The sequence below is a fragment of the Lepisosteus oculatus genome, chromosome 3 (genome assembly GCF_040954835.1).
Source record: "Lepisosteus oculatus isolate fLepOcu1 chromosome 3, fLepOcu1.hap2, whole genome shotgun sequence".
Lineage (NCBI taxonomy): Eukaryota > Metazoa > Chordata > Actinopteri > Semionotiformes > Lepisosteidae > Lepisosteus > Lepisosteus oculatus.
In genome coordinates this window covers 63,386,896-63,404,624 of record NC_090698.1, presented here as the reverse complement: position 1 = coordinate 63,404,624, position 17,729 = coordinate 63,386,896, and the positions used below count along the sequence as shown (strand labels likewise).

The following is a 17,729-nucleotide window of genomic DNA, read 5'->3' as shown; positions in this document are numbered from 1 at the left end:
TACAGTAACTATATTTTTTTCAATGATACTGTCAAGACTATTGATCTTATACATCACATCAAATACCCAATAATATTGATGGAAGCAAGCTGTCACAACATTTATGTTTAGATTTTGTAGGGCTGATTTTGTGTTATACAATGATTTTAAACTTATTTCTAAATACAAATTTAGATTTATTCATATGCCCAATTAAATACAAGCAAAAACATCATTTTCTATAATCATGAATGAGTTATGGGTTCGTTAATGTATTTTTTAAAACAATACTAAAAAATGGTATACTGTAATCATTATAGGATTGCACAAAGCAAAGTCTTATTTGTCATTAATAATTAACTGAATTCCAGAAAACATGAGGGTCTTGCTTATTGGCATAATCAAATATCCTTTTAAACAGAATCCAACAAAACAAAGGTCAGATAGCTCTCCACATACTGCAGACAAATGGTCATTGACCTCCATATGTGGTGGATACAGTAAGTATAAAAAAGAAACACACTAAAAATGTAATTCTACCTCATTCCTCTGCAGTATCTGTTATGATGAAATTTATGACTACTGGTATAGGGTCATAACCTGTGAGAAAGAGGATCCAAGTGAATCTTGCCATCACATGCTGTGAGACTTCTTCAGGATATAAAGTGTCAAGAACTACCATTTGATGTCACCTGTATGACATCTTTGAAGATGACATTAATGACTGGGTTACAGATGTTTCTTCTGAGGTAACTTGACTTTCACTAATTGTCTGAATGACAATTAAACCATTTAATAAGATCAGATGAAATGAAAATTGTTAACTCTAGACATGCCTATCAGCATTATGTTTGGCTTAAAATAACTAATACTGTACATAGATTAACTTAATTACAATAGTACACACACATACAGAAGTACAAAGAAAGTGACTATGTGTACTATAGGATGGTAAGGGCAAGAAGTGACTGACCTCAAAAAAGGTCACATGATGAGGGTGTGCAGCAGCTCTTTGTTACCAATCTCCCCACCAAGAAGCTTTAACTCGGCCAAAATTTGACTTTTCAGCATGATGATGATCCACGTACAATGTAGAGGTGTACTTCACACAAAATAAATTCTCCTGAAATGTCCTGACCTTTACACAATTAAATATTTGTGATTCAAACAGAACATTAGAAGCTCAAAAATGGAAACCAAAAGATCTGAAGGACAATTCTGACAGGAGAAACTATCGAAAAAAATCACCCTCAGAAGCAAAAAAATTTCACAACACCCTATAGATGGCATTTTCTTAGTGTAATCCATGCCATAGGAGGATTTACACAATACTAATTAAAATGCAGTGAATAATCGTGGCTCTCATGTTTTCTGTACTTAAAGTATTTATGACAAATGTGCCTTTGCTATTATGATCACAGTATACAGTTATTAGAATTTTTTATCAGCAGCACACATTATCCAATTCACACATCCTTTGTATGAGGTCTGAATAAATCTGGAAAGCGCTGCATCTGTCTTCCATCTGTTACAAACTTCTCAGAGATGAAAGGTGGCACAAGAGGTCCTGTAAATTTCTCTCTTTTGCTGGCTGAGGTAGAAAGGGCAGCGGTCACCTGTTTCCACAGCTGTCAAAGCACAGCCATTAACGACTACTCATGGCAGCAATCCTGCCAGTCATATTTGCCAACTTCTTGGAATGTTTCTTGATTAGAAGTTTTGGGGGATGTGATATGTACAGTACAAGTGATTATTCACATAAGGAGAACCATTTTAACAAATGGTTATTAGGAGTGTGGTGAAAGCTGGTAAGAAGTGAAAACATAAGATGGTCTAGCCTCTTTTAATGTACTGTATGACCAAATGTTTAATCTAGCAATACAGTTTCAAAATCGTCTGCTTGCATGCATATGTAATTTCTAAAAAAGAATCTGAGTGAAGGCAGTCATGCTTATACACCCCAATTTTACTATGTGAGGCTGGTGTTTCAGGTGATTTGTTAACAGCCAATCTGCCATTAGAGGCATTCTGTGAGAATTGCTTGCATAATGTTCACCATGTTTCCAACTCTGGCAGGGTGTCATCTTAGATTTTCACCTTTAAAGTGGTCTGTCCTCAATTTTCAGACTTGAAAAGCACTGAAGGAGTGTTCAACTTAATTAACTCCATTAATCACTCCATTCTCCAACTTCACTTTCACCCAAGTCTTCACTTTCACTCTTCACCAAGCTCACCCAGATCTTCAGCAACGATGGTGCTTCTGTAAAAAACACCTGCATCCCCAAAACAGCAGAAGCTAGTCTGCAGTTTCTCAAACTCTGACACCACCTGGTGTTAATGAAAGGTTAAGTAAGGGTTTTAAAAGATGCGTGGGGGATGCTGCTGATGAGTATTTAGATTGTAAAGCTTAGACCTCTATAATAAAATCACCAGCATTGTGACATTCAATGTGAGTCCTAATGTGTTCAAAGTGTTCAAATGCCTCGAGCCACCTTAGGTAAGGATGGGGGTTTCAAATTTCAATTTCTTCATGCTCAAATCATAAATTCTAATATCTAAAGTTGTAGTCAGTTTTCTACTACTAGTGGTAATCAGTGGTAATCAGTGGAGATCAGAATAAAAAATTTAAAATAGCACTATGACGATTTAATTTGATAACTACCAGTTTTGTTATGGTAATAATTTGGAAGGTGTATTACATACAGTGTGTAATGAATAAAAAGATCTATTATCCTTTTAGATTCACATTCGCTGAAAGTTCAGTCTGGGAACATGAGTTGAATCCAGTTTTAAGCTACAGTATGCTTCTTGCTGAATTTGATGGCATGTAAGGTCATCACACTTTTGGACATTTGTAATGTTTTGCATCTATTATCAGACTGTCTGAAATGCATGCAATGTCTTTTACATCTTGCTTTCCAGTCTTTTTCCCTCCTGATCTTCAAATTTTAAAATGTCAAGTGTGAAGCTCTCTTTGCAATTCTACTTAGAACTGACTGAGAACAATCAACAGGCTCCTTCTATAAATGGCATGTACTATAACAGATGGCAACTATGGAATGTAAGCAGGCATTGTATGCATGCAATATCTACACTACCTATTGTGCCTGGTCTCATATTCTTATCAGTCTTATTCTAAATGGTTACGCCTTATAACTGTCCCAGTTTTTCCTGAGAATACAAATCTAAAAATGACTGCCCTCCAAAGATTTTTGGACAGCAAAGTCAAAATTGTTATATTTCTTTAAAGTCAAACTATTCATATTTTTCAACATGAGCTTAATATGAATAATTCCAATATAATGCACAGTTTTCTCCTGTAATGCTGTGCAAACAATTAATCATATACTCATTCAGAGCATAAAAGTCAGTATTTTGGTTAATATTCTCTTTTATTTTCAATTACTGCATCACATTTGTGACCCATTGAGTTCACTAAACTGTTTGTGTAATCATGTGAGATGCCAAGTCTTTGCAGCTACAAGATCAAGTTCTTTCTTATTCTTGGAGTGTTCTGACTTCAATACTTTCTTCAGTATGTGAGATGAATGTAAATGCAGACTGAAATCTGGAGATTGACGTGGACATCTTTCCATTTTTTCTCTACTGATTAACTCTTTGGTTGCACTGGTGCAGCTCCATCCACTAAAGCTAGAAATATTTTCTTCCACATAAGCAAACAAAATGTTTCTGCAAATGTCAGAATTAATTTTGCAGTTGTCATTATTATATACATTTTCAATAATGAAACGTGAGTCAGCTCCAGAGGGACCTTCATGCTCAGAACATGACATTACCCTCCACCAGGTTTCACAGATGAGATGGTCTTCAGATGGTCTCAGCTGCAGTTCCATCACTATGATAAAAGTTTATCTGGGTCTCATCTGTCTGGTAAACTTTGTTCCAAAACTCTCAGGGCCCCATCTTTGTACTTCTGAGAAAATTCTGAAGCATGTTGGAGGTAATGTCATGATCACAAGTATACATTTCTCATTTGTAAATGAAAAATAAGATTGAATCTGTCCCAGTTCTAGGGGGTGCTGTATATTTTAAGATAAGTTAAAGTATATTAAGCTTTCCTTCGAAAAGGGTTATGTGTAAATGTAAAGCATTATTTCTAAATGGCCAAATTAACCTATTAATATGTTTTTGTAATCATATCATTATGTTAAGCTCTATTTACAGGTCAAATTTTCAATTTGATGTCAATAAACTATCTTTATGGAAAACAATTGAAAACCTGCAGCAAGAAAGTTTAAGAGTAACATTTCAGAAAACATTATTCAATTTGAATATTAAGTTCTTTGTTTTAAGTGTATTTTTGTAAACATGATTACTTTTTGACAGTCTTTTATATACTGCCTTCAACAATATGGGTGATATGGCCAGCAGCCATATCACCCTGCAACTCACAACTGGCAACCCACTGAAGCTAAGCAGGTGTGAGCCTGGTCAGTACCTGGATGGGAGACCTCCTGGGAAAAACTAAGGTTGCTGCTGGAAGAGGTGTTAGTGGGGCCAGCAGGGGGCGCTCACCCTGCGGTCCATGTGGGTCCTAATGCCCCAGTATAGTGACGGGGACACTATACTGTAAACAGGCGCCGTCCTTCGGATGAGACGTAAAACCGAGGTCCTGACTCTCTGTGGTCATTAAAAATCTCAGGGCGCTTCTCGAAAAGAGTAGGGGTGTAACCCCGGTGTCCTGGCCAAATTTCCCCCCTGGCCTTTACCCCATCATGGCCTCCTAATAATCCCCCTCTATGAATTGGCTACATTACTCTGCTCTCCTCCCCACTGATAGCTGATGTGTGGTGAGCGTTCTGGCGCACTATGGCTGCCAGGTGGATGCTGCACATTGGTGGTGGTGGAAGGGAGTCCCCATTACCTGTAAAGCGCTTTGAGTGGAGTGTCCAGAAAAGCGCTATATAAGTGTAAGCAATTATTATTATTAATATGGCCCCTTATATCACTTGCATAAAATACATGTTCGCAAAGGTATATACAGCATGTTGTTTCAGAGGTAGTTTCCTGTAAGCTATTTTAAAACAAACTAACACCTCAGTAAGTTGTGGAACAGAATACAGTACATGTCATTCTCAGGTCCTTAATTGGTCCTCATTGAGCAATGGCAACTGACAGCCACGGTGCTATGCTTGACACTAGACTGTCATCTGCATCCATCACTTTCCCTGACAAAAAATGTGGTTATATCAAAAAAGAATATATGGTGTGCATCACAAAGACACTAAAAAACTTTTTGAAAAGCCCTGAAAGTAAAGATTATCAGAAAAAACAACATGTAGTACTAATCCATCACATTGACCTGTCAAATCGTTGTTAGCTGTTCCTTTCTACATGTCCATAAAGGTAAAAGGCTACTCTACAGCATGTAATACAAAATACAGGACGGACAATTGGCTTAGAAATGGGTTAAATTTCCATATGTTTTCAGAGACATGTGCATCTGAGTATTGAGAGAAAGAGGTTTATGAACTGCTTATAATATGGAATCTAGAAAATGTTTCCATATATGTAATATATTTATCTTATATCTTGACTCAGATTGACTCAGACTTTTCTTAATGCAAAAGAGTTTAATTCACACAGACTTCACTTAGAAATTCTGAACATACACATAATTAAAGGAGACTTTAAAGGAGACTGACAGGTTGATGGCGTACTGTTATTTGTGACTTTTCTGATTCTCTGAAATAGTTCATGCATGTTATTCTAAACAGTAGTTTTAAGTTACATTCCATACTATAACTATTAAGTACCTAAACTTACAGGTACTGTATGTACAGTAGTATCTATTATGTACCTACAAATCCAGTTTTCCCAAATCCATATATTTAATTCTATGCTAATTTACATGCTTCTGTAAATTAAAGGGACCATTTTCTTTAGGTAGGGTGTGTAAGGAAAACATATAGTAGAATGATAAATAATAAAAAAATCTGTGTCCAATATGAAATCTGGTGTAACGAGCACAACTTAGGTTATATTATAAGTATATTAACCACTGTAGACCTACTTTTTGGTTTTAAATAGTGAAGTTACAATAAAGTTATGTAGACTGTACACCAATTAAATAATGTCACCTCAAGTCGTAAAACTTTAAATATACACCCTTAAAGTTCTGGTGGGAAAAATCTGAGAATTACCCAAATGAGATTTCAGTTTCCCAAACTCAGATTGGTTGTCTTTAATATGATAAATGCAACATGCATTTTGTGGAAGCTCAAACAATATTTACTAACAAATACTAAGGAGATCTCTTAATCAATATAAACTAAATGACTACAACAGGTAGCAGTTCTATTCATACAGTTAAGATTATAATCATATGGATGATTTAGTTAGGTTAAAATATTGTATAGTTATTGCACTGGACAGGTTTACAGATAATGCAAAATGAAGGATTAACAAACGTTACAATTTTGTAAGTAACAATCAATATTGAAAAAGATGGATATAAAATTCAAGACTGTGCATACTGTACACCTCACAGGTGACATATAAAGTAGGCAAAAAGGTTACTTATGGAATAGGTATTCATGTTTACACATTGTGGCATCTTTTAGATAATGTCGGAAAACAATACAAAGGCAAACAAAATATTAGGATATACACTATAGTTATATGGTATAGAATTCAAATCTATAGTTATTTTAAAATTGTGTAATGTGTTTACTGAGGCTTCATTAAGCATATTGTCTACAATATTGTAAAATGTGTACAATGGTCACCACATTTAAAAAAATTGATTGCTGCTCTGAGATCAGTTCAAGGAAGAGCAACCTCTCCAGGACTTTAAGGAATGTCTTACACGAACAGGCTAAAAGAACTGAATATTCAAGTTCAAGTTTCAAGTTTCAAGTTTATTGTCATTACACTCATATACATGGTATATGGTATAACGAAATGCTATTTAGCTAGCTCTCGGACATAAGTAGTACAAAGAGAAAACAACAACAACAACAATACAATTGTGTAGCAAAAGAAAGACAGAGACAACAGGCAGTGTGCAAAAAACAACAACAGACGATGTGCATAAAAACAACAACAGGCAATGTGCAAAACAACAAAAAGGTAACAGGTTACGTGCAAAAATATGCATCAACAGAATAAAATAAAGGGATAGAAATTATGGGGAGTGAGCTTTTGACATGTATGGTAGAGGTAGATTTTCAATGTGTGTTTGGGTTTTTGGTAAGAAAGAAAGGAAGAAATCACTGTGAGGTTCAGATCATAGGTGAGAGGTGAGGTGAGAGTGAGAGTGAGAGTGAGAGAGGCTGGGAATTTAACAGTTTGATAGTGCGGGGGTAAAAACTGTCTCTGAGTCTGGTAGTCCAAGCCCGAATGCTCTGGTACTGTTTTCCAGATGATAGCAGATCATAAAGTCTGTAGCTGGGGTGTGTGGGGTCTTTGATTATGCTTAGAGCTTTCCTCAAGCACCATCTGTCATAAATGTCCTGGGAGGGTAACCCTAGTGATGGACTGGGCAGTTTTCACCACCTGCTGTAGGGCTTTGCGGTCAGCAGCACTGCAGTTGCCATACCACACTGTGATGCAGCCCGTCAGTGTGCTTGTAGTGCATCTGTAAAAGTTAGTGAGGATCTGGGGACATATCTTAGCCTTCTTCAACCGTCTTAGGAAGTACAGGAGCTGTTGCGCTTTCTTGATCAGACAGGTGGTGTTGAGAGACCATGTGAGGTCCTCTGTGATATGGACACCAAGGAATTTAAAGTTACTAAAGTAACTAAGTTACTAAGAATTTAAAGGAATATTCTTAATCTTCAACAGATTGCAGTACAAGGGGACCTGAGTTAAGTACTCAAAACCTTCAATGATGAAGTCAATCTTATGGACTTTTTCATAATAAACAGAGAAACACAAACCAGATGACATAACTGAAAACTATGTGGAAGTGCTTTAAAACTGAGAACAGTAGGCACGTTTATGCAAAAGAGTATGTGGGAGTATGGTACAAACTACTCATCCTTGTTTTTCAAGCTAATATCCTGACTTTTTTCACAAAATGACTGGATGAGATCTTTATACAGTATCAATAAGCTGCAAATTGTCAAAAGATTAGATGGGCCTTATGTCTTCCTCTCAGTTGTACAATAACTGTTCTCATGTTCCGAAACTACAAATTATGTTATGTACAAGGTAATGAACAACAACTTAAACTACTCAAATTGTCACATAGCAGTGCCTTCATTAACGTAACAGATTTGCAAGAAAAAGTAATTTCCAAATCCAGAAGTAAAGCATTAAATGCAATATACAGTAGCAGATGCAATAATTAATTTTATAACATTTAAAAGAAATTAAATGAGGAAAAAGTTCTAAGAACATGAGTTGATATTCAATTTTTTTTATTTTCTAAAGCAACTTAGAAGAAGGTTTTGTAAATCATACAATATTGTATAAACATCATTTCATATCAGTCTGCTATGAAACCATTTAGAACCCATTTATGGATTGTAGTTCAACAGTTCACTGAGGAATTTCAGGATTGCCCATTCTTTGAAGAATGTATGTTACTGATAAAAAAGAAACTTCAATACAGAACAAAGTCAATATCTTATCAGCTGAATTAGACAGTACTTACAAGTCTGGGATAAGCAGCTGTCCTTGAGTAGTGTAAGGCTATGCGACCCCTCACATTCTGATAGTTGCTGACATTTTCTTGCTGGGGATTTAAGGTTTTGCTTTGAACAAAACCACAGACCTGGGTTACAGTATATAGATTACTTTTTGGCACATGCCTCGATCGAGCATTTACAAACTGGTGACTTGTAGTCCCAAATAGAGGCGTAGGATATCGTCCATGATTAATAAATTATGACATAAAATAGCACGATTGTAGCTTTTCAGATTAATCCTTTCTATGGAGCCTTGTTTGTCAGGTTATGGCTTCAGTGTGCCCAGTGTGTAGGAAAAGGGAGATGGGAGGGGGCAAATGTGACAAGGACATTCACAGTAAACCTATGATATCACGGGGTGAAACAATGTTAGCTTTGTTGAGTTTCCAGCACAAAAGTCCAGTGCCTTTCTCGTTCAGGAATACTTGAACAACAAGGACTACAGACCACATTTAAGTGAGCCCTTTCTCTGTAAGGATGATCTCTCATTCATAGACTGATGCCTAGTTTTCATCTTTAAATTGTCTCATCTGTAGTCGTTCTAGAGTTCGCCCCAGTGAAATACAGTACACTATACTTTGAATTCCTAAAGAGCGTGTTTAGGTTTTTTAGGCCATGATGGCTGATTGGTTGCTATCCCAGTTTTATACATGCCATTAAAGGTCAGGGTAATCCATGTTCATTTTCTTGTCAAACATCAGTATGCTGTTTCATTTCTAAAGCATCAAGAAAACTTTGAAATGCTGATGCTATAAAAAACGATAACATGGAGAGAGAGTGAAATCCATTTGTAATATACTGTAAACATGAATAGTTTGTTGCAATCAGTATTGATTTTTTAATTAAACATTTACAGTTAAACATTTAATTGATTTAAACATATTTAACATTTAATTAACACTGAATCAGACATTAGAGCATAAGTCATCAGTCCTTGGAGAGTGTTGTTTATTTTAATCAGCATCAGGAAATGGTAAGAGCTCAGTATGCGAAAAGCGAACAAATTCCTAATTCAGAAAGTCATTGATGGGATTATCTAGTTTCCATGAAGGGAAGATGGTTTAAACAGCTTGTGATTCAAAGAAATGACCAGTGAAGGTAAGTCGAATCACATCAAGCATGAAGCCTAAAAGTATATTTACTAGTGTAGAAATATAGGGCTGCTTCACTTCATTTTACTTCTCAACTAATTGTACAGTATATTTTAATAAATGTAACTTTTAAGAACTAAGTACAGTATATAGTACATACAGTATGTCTCTTAATATATTTATATTATTGTTAATAACAGGAATGCCAGCACTATTTGCTCCAGAAAGAATAACCAACTGATCACACAAAACATCACAGAAGAAACAGTAATAATTTTGTTGGCAAATGCTCAGAAGGTTTGTTACACCTACAATCTGCTTTCTGGAATTTGGTGCATGACTCCCACCCTGTGGATAAACTCTGAAACAGCAAAACAGGAAGTATATTTCTCACTTGGGAATTTCAGTGGGAATTCCTCTACAAATTCATGACGGCTGTGGCATACCAATTAATTTGTTTAAAAAACAAAATGATTAAATTATTCATATTCAATGTTAAAAAAGAGAAAATGTTTATTTAATATTTGTGGTCATGTGGTTTTGGGTTTGGGTCAACCAGGGAGATCCAACTGTGGTCTTTGTGAGGTGCGTCTGTGTGTCAGCTCTTAGTTAGCTTAATAGGAGCAATTTACAAACTTAACCCCACTCTTTAGGTGATGGCTCTTTAGAGACCTAGAAAACTAGCAGACTAGACACACTGACCACCCTGATCTATGTCATCAAAGTGATATTAAAAAGATGAAGGGTGTACTCTAGTATTTTTGTGATGAGATTTACTTATGAAATGAACATTTAGAAAACACAGATGTTTTAAATATTGTAGACAAAATCCTCCAGGTGGGAATACGTTCTATCAAGCTTAAATAGATTTCTGGGCCTAGCATACACAAGAGTTTTGATGGCTACTAGCCAGTCCCAGCCCCAGAGAGAGCTGGTGTATTGATTCCTTGAGGCTCATCAAATACAGGGTTCATCATAGCATCCAGCGAGGATATAAACATCTCTAACCTTCACTCCAGTCAACCAAAGGACATCCTGACCATCAGCCCCTCATATATTGGACACTCTACAGTTTGAGGACAAACATATGTAGAATTTTTCAATTTTATAGTAATGCAAAATAAAATCAAGGAGAAAAAAAAATAAGGTTGCAACAGTTATCCAGTATCCCTGTATAAATATCTGTGTACACCACACAGATAATCTCTAAATATTTCTCACATTTTGTGATCATTACGTCTTATGCACTATTTGTCGTTGCTATGATACACAGTAATTCTTCATTATTTTGTTTGTTGTTTATCTATCAATCCCACCATTTTGTGTTAGGTTACAGATCAGAATTCACCTCTGTTTCAAATGGAGGGTTTAAAATCATAGTTCGCGGTCATATTGAGTTCAGGTTGTAAGTGTAACTTAAAAATAAACCTTGCCTTTATGCCCTTCCACTGATTGATTTTAAATAGGCCGAATTGAAACGGTTAGTAGTGAGTTCCTCATAAAGTTACAGTTTTGAATATTGTAATGTCCCACTTTTATAAATAGTTTTCTCCTGTGAGGCATTTTATTAAATAGACTTAAGTTTGTTTGGCAGAGCTTGTGTATTTTGTAAGATTTTGTCATGTCTTCTGTATATGTGGTTAAACTCAAAAGCAACGTGTTTGCCCAGATGCAGCCAGCAACGAAAATGAAATTTAAGTCCAAACGTCCATCCATAGCATATTTTTAAATGAGGCAAAAATACAAGTGTCATATACACTATGTCTGTATTTGAAGGGGAGAAACAGGGGTTAGTTAAGTAGAGAAAAGAGCACCTGGACCGCATGGGGGACCCAGGTGGCAGACTGGGTTAGCTGACTTGGCAGCCTCTGGGGCATAAAAACGCAAACACCCCTGACTTGCGGAGAGTCGCTCGAGTGGTGCTGTCCCACGACTGGGAGCTAGGCCCTCAGGGGTAGGGAAGGAAGAAGAAAACTCCCCTGACTCGCTGAGATTTCGCAGGAGAGACGCTGCCTCACGACTGGGGATGAATCCTTCAAGGGGGAAGAGAAAGAACCCCTAACTGGAGGAATCGCTTTGAGGGGCACTGCCCAAGGGGTTGAGAATGAAGAGAAAGCTGCTCGAGAAAGAAGCGAAAGAAGTCCCCTGACTTGCCAAGAGTCGCTTTGAGGCGCTGCCTTGCAACTGAGATAAACCCTCAGGGGACCGAGAAAACGAGAATTAGTAAAATGGAGTTCCAGAGAATAATGTGGCCGGGGCTCCCCTCTGGCTTGTGCTTGAGAACCTCCCCAGAAAGGGTGAAGGTGGCACAGCCATCCTGAAGTCGGGAAAATGAACTTCACTTACCCCCAAAGATGGACCCCGGACCAACACTTTCCCTCCCACCACCCGTGAGGACAAACAAAGTATGTGCCAATGCATAATTAAAATAAACAAGACAAAAGAAGAGGAGAAGAAGGTGAAGAGGCGATGTGTGAGCCTGACCGTACAGTGGAGAGGAAAAAAATCTGAAGAAAGACTAGACAGATTATTTTGCTTTTGTTTCAATTGTTTTCTTACATCTTTAAAATGGTTTAATGTACTGTCACAACACAGGAAACAATTAATATTAATATTGAGCACAGATATATAAAGGTTTGTTTTAGAAATGTTTTCATTTTTTAGTATTGCACAGATTTTAATCTGGGTTTCTTTGTGAAGACCAGGACAAGATTATTACTTTATTAAAGAAGTACTATATCAGTTTAGTATCACTACAACATTTTCTACACTGACAATGTTCATGAAACAATTCCACCAAGCATTTTCCTGATTTTAATAAAACTGAATATCACATATTTCTTAATTGCTCTATGTGAAAAAATATTTTAGACATGGGTTTAGCATGCCAGGTTCAATATCTGACTACATATTTTTCCGATTCTACCATTCAACTCTAAATTTACATTCTGAATTTCATTGAGTGTCATATGTATGTTTGATTTATGATTAATGGGGAAATGGCATCATTCATTACTGTGACATAGAAAGTTGTCTTCTTCCAGGCTACCTGACACTATCTCTCAGGAACTTGGCATTTGCAGTCTGACTGTGTCTGTAATAGCTTTACCAGATCATCAGAGCCTGATAAATCAATTTTCACAGAAAAAACTGCACTGAATCTCTTTGGCAATTTTGTTCCTACTGAGACAACGCCAGGTGTTCCACAAAATTTACATTTTTTCAGATCAGTTGTTTATTCGCATTGGGAAGTATTAAGAATTTCTGGCTGTGCGTATACCAACTGGGGATACTTCAGTCAGCGTACCATTCATCATATAAGATAATTGACTGTTGTGGTTGATTTTTGTTTGGAATGGCCTGTAATATCACATTGAAATAATGCAGGCCCTTCAAGAATGGATTTATTGCTTTTCTTTAAATAGATTTTAATAGGAATAAACATTAAATGTACAAGGTTATGCTTTTTCCATGTAAAAAAAATTTATTTGCACCATCTACTTGGATAATTTTTTTGAACTTCTGAATTGTTGCAACATGTAAGTACATATTGTAGCACTCTCAGGTTCACATGGATATGCACCCTCACCGCTGCCGCCTCAGGTCAGCCCCCCACCACTGGGGACTCGAACCTGGGCCTCCGGTGTCACTCAACAGGGACCATGTTAGTTATATTCTCCTTTTCTTACAGTCTCATAGGTGGAAGCCACCTCACACAAAATGCCCAAGGTACACCACAGTCACCATTACTTAAACCTTATGAAGATAAGTTCTTATCCTCATTACAGTCAAATGTTGGTATTTCAGGTGTCACACCTGAAGAAGGCTCCACGGCCGAAACATTGTGTTCTCTTTCTTCTTTTTTTCAGCATGGAATAAACCTATTACTTGTTCCTTTGCATCAATATACAGTGCCTTATAAAAGTATTCAGACCATTTAATATATAGTCAAAGTCCTTTTGTCCTTCATTGTATATAGTGTGTTTACTGAAGTACTGTAAGTAATATCTCCATGTTGTTTCTGTGACATTCACATCCACAGAAGTACACTAGGTAATGATTGCGATAATAATAAACCATCCTCTACACCAAGTTGTAATATTCCTTATTAAAAGACAGAATTTGGAGCACTTGAGTGACAGTGACGTAAAACTTTGTTTTTGTAGCAGTCATCTTAGAACAGAACCACTAGCAGGAAAGTACCAAAACCTAATAATGCCTTAAACAGTGTCAACATTGCCACTAGAAGGCACCCTTGTGCTAACAAGTAATTTACATAATAGATATAAATCTGTAAATTTACTTTCAACATTTATATTTTTGCCTTTTTATTTAGGAATGTAATTAAGCGTTTATCATTTGATATAAACAAACAAAAAATCCAAAGTGAAGAATTTCAAACAAAAGAAAATAGTGATTACAGGTTTATATAAGTTTTAATGATTCACTTAATTATAGCATGCTCAGTAGAGTTACGCAGGAAAGCCTTGCTAACATACTCTCCAGACACCTGATTTTTTAAAGAGATTTAGGAAATAGTTATACATAAATGTATGTGTTTTATGAAGCAAAGATGTGACTAACATTTCTATTCCTTTTTAGATTTAAATACACATACTGTATATAGTTATGTGAGTGGTAAAAATCTTACTGTTGCTACTTTTTTTGCATACTGTACAGTGGGTTGTTACTTTTACTTGTAGACATTTATTTTTACATTTCCTGAATTAACAGATTTGAATACTTTTATTCACCAACATTGTTACCAAAGAAAATAATTTGTTTCAACTTCTCTGAACAGAGCAAGAAACCCCGTACTCTAAGCTACAAAAAGAAATTCTGCACCAACACAAAACATCTTCTGCATTTGGCTGTGAAGGTATGACGTCTGTCATGTCAATGTAGTGTATTAATTTTTGTCATCATCTGAAGGATGAGCTGCCAATCACTATAGCATGTAGATGTACTGTAGGTACTAAACCTGTCTCTCTGAGCTCTAGATTAACCATAAATCTACTGATCTATATTCATGTGTGAAATGAAATTGATCTGATGATAATATACAAATGGTTGATGTTGATTATAAACAATGTGGATATAGTCCTTTAGTTCAGCACAGAAATTTCCCTTTCTTTGGTACCTTTCATGGTACTGGTATTGGGGAATATACATAGTATCCACCAACATGCTCTGCTTATCAACAGAACACAGTGTGGCACCAATCTTTTTTAATTTCTGAAGGTTAGGTTAGTTAGTCTTCAAACAGACTTCAGACACTATTCGAAACACTCCACTATCAAATCCCTCAAGGACCATGTTGTGTGTCAGTCACATACCAAAACACCATCTGTCTCCATAAGAACATAGCACAACATCCATAAATCAACACAGGAAAGCCCTGTACACAGGATTAATGTTTCCGAAGTTAGGATCTGCTTTTGGTTCTTCTTAAAGAGGAGGAGGGGCCACACATCATTCCCAATACATCCTGCCTCAAAGACTGCACAAAATGTAACTTCTGCAGAAATATTAAAAGCAAACAGAAGTGGAAGTGGCATTATATCAGGGAGCTACTGGACTTAAGACTTATTGAAATTTATCCTAAAATCCAAGTTAGATACTTAAAATATGCACGTGACCTGGTCAAACATCTGGTAACAGCTCTTACAGATTCAGAGCACAAGCATTTTGACCCTCTCTTTGGGGACAGTAATATACAGTAACTCGTATTTCTGTTCATGAAACTCTTCTCTCTTAACTTGTATTTCTGTTCATGGAACCCAGATCTATATTTTGGAGCAAATTAGTGTTTTTTATAAATGAGAAAAGATGTATTTTTTTACCTACCAGACAGCCCATGAAACTCTGGGATTAAAGAAATTATTACTCAGTCCTACATAAGGAGAGGGGTGTACCACAAGTACCACAAAAAAAAGATGTAAAGTGGGATCATTTGTATTAACTTTGTGACAGAGCAGGGTCTAACATAACACTCACCTCCACCTCATTTAAGTAGAACACTCTAGAACAGATTTGTGGTGCCTTTTGACTAGCGATACCCTCATTGAAGAAGGTGGTGTGGCAGTCATTCTGTTAACTAAATACTTTTTTTGAGAAGGTACTTCCGTGGATTTAACATTAATGATAGAATAATCCCACGCCCAGTGTGCCTTGGCTGTTTCCTCATATTCACAGCTATGTGCAAAATGCAATTTTATCTCAGTTTAATTGTATTTAATTTTATAATATTCTATTATTGTTTTTTTACTTTAAAGTGAACGTTTGGGTAGACATTTTCAGTGCCTCATAGAATTTTGAACAGTTCCATCTAATCATTATTCTACATTGCCACTTCAAAAACATTTCTCTCTATTACATTTTAGATATGCAACTCTGATATACAGAACACAAATCTTTGCAAACTGCAAAATCACTTAGATTTTAATGCCAATAGTACTCACTTTGTAATGTAAATTACATCAGAAGTCTTACCTTAAATGTAAAGTAATTGTAATATACAGTAAATGTCTTTGGTACCCCTCTCACAAATACTGTTTTCTGCAAATGTATGAAGTATTTGGTACAGAATACCTTGAAATTTCAGCTTATGATATTAAAATATCATTTTGTGGTATTTCAGCCAACTAGCCTCATCTCCTTTTTTGGAAATATCCTTCAAATGATTTACAGTAATATAGTAATTTCCTTGTACTCATGTACAAACTCAATGTTTGACAGTTTCCCTCGACATACAGTACATTGTGCATTTCTAATCTTTTAAACTTCACAATCTTCTTGTGTTAATTTTATCATGATAATGTCTCATACAATGATACAACAATACTTTAGTGAGTATTAGAAATGCATAATTGAATGCTAAAACTGACACTATTATAAATGAATGGAGATGTAAAGAAAAATTGCTAACAAAAAAACAATCTTATTAAATACAAAAAGTTACTAATAAGGTTATCATCCCTTAATATCTCTGTTCAAAGAACAAATTGTGAAGTAACATTTCTGTGTTTTTAGTTTTGAATACAGAAATGTCTCTGGCAAGGTGATTGAATGATTTCTTTGCCTGAATTATGTACACCTGACACTAATATCCTGTTAAGTGCTTCAGGGCATCTCTGAAAAGATTACATACCTCTGTGCTCAATGCTTGGAATCACAATTTGTAAAAAGCTGAAACTTTATGTAAAATGTTAGGGCCTATTCCCAAAATTTAACAAGATACACTTTGTAAATCCAACTGATCCGTTTGGGTTATTAGAAGCTTATTGATCCAAAGATCTCATTCTGCTTTTTTTTTAATGAAGCCAAAACATCAGCTTCGACAAAATGCCTGGGTAGCTTGTTTCACACTCCCATGAACTTTTGTGTAAAAAAAGTGCCTTCGGTTTTAAGTACATTTCAAAGTAATTTCCAATTGTTTTCTGTAACAATATTGGTTATATAGTATAGTAATTGTATAATTGTAAATTTTGCAGTATTCAATTAAATAAAATGAAATCCCATTTGTCCTACTATTTTTATTGTAATAATGAAAATAGAAAATGGCTAACACACGTAGGATTCAATAATGAATTGCTTCAGAATCCATGTAATGCGATGAAAACTGAAATAGCAACATTCTGAAAATATGAAAAAGATCTTTAACTGAATTCCTGTACTATACAAAATATTGTGCTCATTTAACCTATATTGGCTTTTAAACTGAATTATTGTTGGGTTATGTCTCCCATAACCTATTTCTATCATTTCTGACCAGAAACAATTGCATGGTGAAAATATATACTTTAAGGAAAGAAAGTAGAAATATACTCAACAAACATAATCTTGTAAACTGATGGACTACCTACAGAATATAAAAAAGAAACCTCTGGGCTTGAAAAATTCCAGATTCAGGTTATGCCCCAGTGCATTAATTGCTTTGTTAGAGGAAAACAGCTGTGATCTATGTGAACATGAGAATAAGGCCAAGCCCCTGGAGACAGTAGTG

The 17,729-nt window shown here is 35.8% G+C and overlaps 1 protein-coding gene across 3 annotated transcripts in view; it reads right to left on the bottom strand.

The window, feature by feature from the left end:
- palm2akap2 (PALM2 and AKAP2 fusion) overlaps window positions 1–8,903 on the bottom strand; it is a 161,225-nt gene extending 152,322 nt beyond the window's left edge. For all 3 annotated transcript variants that reach the window (XM_015362791.2, XM_069187343.1, XM_069187344.1), the window contains exon 1: window positions 8,600–8,903. The gene's annotated coding sequence lies outside the window, so the exon portion shown is untranslated. The remainder of the gene's footprint in view (window positions 1–8,599) is intronic.
- Window positions 8,904–17,729: the final 8,826 nt, after the last annotated feature.